We start from the raw sequence: 3,648 nt of genomic DNA on the forward strand, positions 1-3,648 counted from the left end.
AGGCACTGTTATATGGACTGTTAGATATGTAATTCGTCTGACGTTCCGTGTGTCATGTGGTTCGTCTGAGTTCATTGTTTCATTGTTGTTGTCTTGTGGGACTGTCGTAGTAAAATGTCATTGATATATATATGGCGGACATGACTTTTGTTTATTCATAACGAACATTGGGTGAGTGCATTCTTTGTATGTAATTGAACAATAAATGTAATAATTAAACTGTATAACTCGTTATGTTATCTCTACGAGTCACCCGAGGGAAACATAACAGGCACATAGCCTGAAATTTGGTGGGAGAGGACTAGTTGGTTACATTGATCCCAGTTTCACTGGTACTTAATTTACTGACCCCAAAAGGATGAACGATAAAGTTGACTTCGGCAGAATTTGAACTCAGAACATAAAGACAGACAAAATGCTGCTAAGCATTTTGCCCGGCATACTAATGATTCTGCTAGCTCCCCATCTTAATAGTAATAATAATTTCTACTATAGGCACAAGACCTGAATATTTTGGGGAGAGGGAGCTAGTTGATTACATCAACTCCCACTGCTTAAGTGATACTTATTTTGTTGATCCCAAAAGGATTAAATGCTGTCAACCTCAGCACATTTCAACTCGGAATGTATAGCAGGAAGAAATGTTGCTAAGCATTTTGTCTGGCATGTTGATGACTCTGCTAGCTTGCCGCCTTCATAATAATAATAGTAATAATAACAACAACAACAATAAATGTTCAAAGTCTCTTAAAAGTATACAGTGTGAAATATAATAACAATCCATTTGAACTTTTACAGTCTAATGCGTTAAAACAATATTGTATGTACATTAAAATATTGTATGTCATCACAGTTTATAAAGAATTTGAAGTCAGATGATTTAGATTTTATCCAATCATCTTACAGTTTGCTTTCAAATGCATTGAAGAGTCAGACAAGAAACAAGGTTAACATGATTTTAATGTTAAAATAAAGAACTAAGGGGAATTTAGCTGAATCTTGAGGTTTTCATACGAACTTGTATTATGGTACTAAATAGAAGTGACATAACAGCTAACAGTAAACACAACAGGTCTATGTACATAACAACATTTCGATTTGAGTATGCTAGCATTGATTACATGTGGTGGTTATTAAGATTAATTAAACTGACTTAATTGCCATTTTGTAAAATTATAATACACTGTAATTTCAGGCATGGCTGTGTGGTTAAGAAGTTTCCTTCCCAACCATGTCTACTATAGCCTTGGGATTGTGAGTGAATTTGGTACATGGAAACTGAAAGAAGCCTGTCGTATATATGCATATATCTATGTGTATGTTGTTGTGTTCTATTGTGTTTGTCTCTCACCACCACTTGACAACTCATGTTGGTTAGTTTGTGGGTCCTTAACTTTTGCAGTTTGGCAAAAGACACTGATAGAATAAGTATCAGACTTAGAAATAAGTACTGGAATTGATTTGATCAGCAAAACCCTTTAACGGTTTTGACTAGGGCTGTAGTCATTGGACTACAGCCCTAGCATGGCTGTAGTCCAGTGACTGAAGCAAATAACAGATAAATGATAACCAAGAATCTGAAGTTTCTAACATCTTTTCCATATTATGAATAAGATTACTTAAAGTGACTTAATGATCATTTTATAGTGTATTTTATAAACTAAAAAAACTATACATTAAAATTTGAGGAATCTAACATTGCTAAGGTGCTTCCATTCTATCACTGCTATGTCACTACCATTTTGTACAGGAGGTCAAAGTTCATAAGGAAAACAAAAAAAAAAGAAAAACAAAGAAAAAAGAAACTCTCCATTGTCAGCCACATTTATCAAAATAAGTCATAAAGTTTAAAGAATTGAGAATATCCAGTACAACAGCTAAGCAATTTTAAATGTTTATAGGGATTGCTTTTTTTCCTAAGGTTTAGTCAGGAAATAGAAGACAACACTTATGATCCTTCTTGGGTCATAGGGTGCTGTCCATGACTAGTGAAAGGGGAGGAAGTTATCCTTAGATTAGCGACCCGGCTCAAATGTTTGCAAAGGAGTGGACTCTGCTGAAGACACCCAAGGGCCAAGTGAAGTCTATCAACTGCACATGAAGAGTAAATCTGGGCAAGAATTTTTGAGGAAGGCCAGCAGTTGCCTGTGCATGCAAGTTTTCCCTGTCCTTACAAATGATGCCTATCCAAAAGCCATCAACATGGGCCAATACAGCTTAACACCAGTGTTATTGCAGGCATTGCTGTCAGGAAGCAAAGAGCCTGAATAGTTGCTATAAGGCATCTTTCTCGACTCTCTGACAGTTCAGTTGATTTTTCCCACCCTAGATTTGTGCCTTTATATAATCAATACATTTCATTAGAACAACTCAAATAGCATATATAAATATATTTTGATTAGACAAACAAAGAAGAAAACATTAAAAAAAGAAAGAAAATTAAAGATTTACCAATTATCATTTTTCTTCTTTTTACCATTTACAAGTAAAAAAAAAAACAACCAACAAACTATGAGATTGAAGAAAATTTACTACCTTTGTTTTGCATAATTCCTGTGCAACATCAATGCTGTGAATAGACTCAGAAACAACACCACCAAATTGGGACAAAGGAAAGCTGTCTGTTTCTATGGAAGCTTTCTCCTCATTATCAATGAGATTTAATGCTAAAGAAGCCTCTTGAGCCTCAGAAATGCCATCAGGAAACTCATCTTCAGAGTGGCGAGACGATAAGTTTAAATCAGTTTCATATGATTTCACCTCAGATTCATTGATTGGTGATTTCAAGTTTGATTTTACCACCGTAGCTGTTATTAAGTCTTCGTCCTCATAGAAGCTGTCCTCGCGGATCAAGTTCTGTGTTTTGGCAGTTTCCAACTTAATATCAGGTTTTGGAGGGAGAGCTGGTTTCAACGGTTGAGTTAGTAGATCAGGACTCAGTTCTGGGTAGGTGTACAGAGGCTCTTGTAATGGGACTGATTTAGTTTTGTCTGGAAACTCTGCAATTATATTACTTTCTTCTCTAAATTCCAAAGTGTTGGCCACCTGATAATTCTCTTCTAAGCTAGCAGTTGGTTCAAAAGTAGGGGCAGTAGCAGCAGCAGCAGCAGCAGCAGCTAGCAGAACTGGCTGCTCATAAGTAACAGAAGCATCAACATCAGCATCAACATCAACATCAACATCAACAGTAGCCTCAGTAATGGTGGTAGTAGCAGTACTAGCAGCAGCAGTATACAGTGATGAAGGTGGTGGTGGTGGTGGTGTAGGTGATGCACGTGGTGATGCTAATGGTGATGATAAGGATGATGATGAAGAAGGGACTGCAGAGTTGGAAATAGCATGTGCAGAACTCAGTGGAACAAGTGGTGCATTTAAATACAGGATCTGCAGGCAAGAAACATAGAAGACAACATCGAGAATAGAAACATGCACAATAATTTATAAAGTTAACTGCATCATGCACAAGAATTTTCAAAGATATTTATAAAAAAAAAAAAAAGCCGAAATTCAAGTAAAAGGAAAGAAGTTATATTAGAAAAAGATAAAGAAGAAAAAGATATGAGAGAGCTTTAAGCACTCACATCAAAAAACAAATTTATTTTTCTTAAAAATATGCTTTCAGTTTTTCAGCACACACACACACACACA

At 35.9% G+C, this 3,648-nt stretch overlaps 1 protein-coding gene across 1 annotated transcript in view; it reads right to left on the bottom strand.

The window, feature by feature from the left end:
- Positions 1–3,430, bottom strand: part of LOC106879044 (multiple PDZ domain protein) — a 293,438-nt gene extending 290,008 nt beyond the window's left edge. Inside the window, exon 1 of the mRNA XM_014928462.2 lies at positions 2,536–3,430. The gene's annotated coding sequence lies outside the window, so the exon portion shown is untranslated. The remainder of the gene's footprint in view (positions 1–2,535) is intronic.
- Positions 3,431–3,648: the final 218 nt, after the last annotated feature.

The sequence above is a fragment of the Octopus bimaculoides genome, chromosome 23 (assembly GCF_001194135.2).
Source record: "Octopus bimaculoides isolate UCB-OBI-ISO-001 chromosome 23, ASM119413v2, whole genome shotgun sequence".
Classification (NCBI taxonomy): Eukaryota; Metazoa; Mollusca; class Cephalopoda; order Octopoda; family Octopodidae; genus Octopus; species Octopus bimaculoides.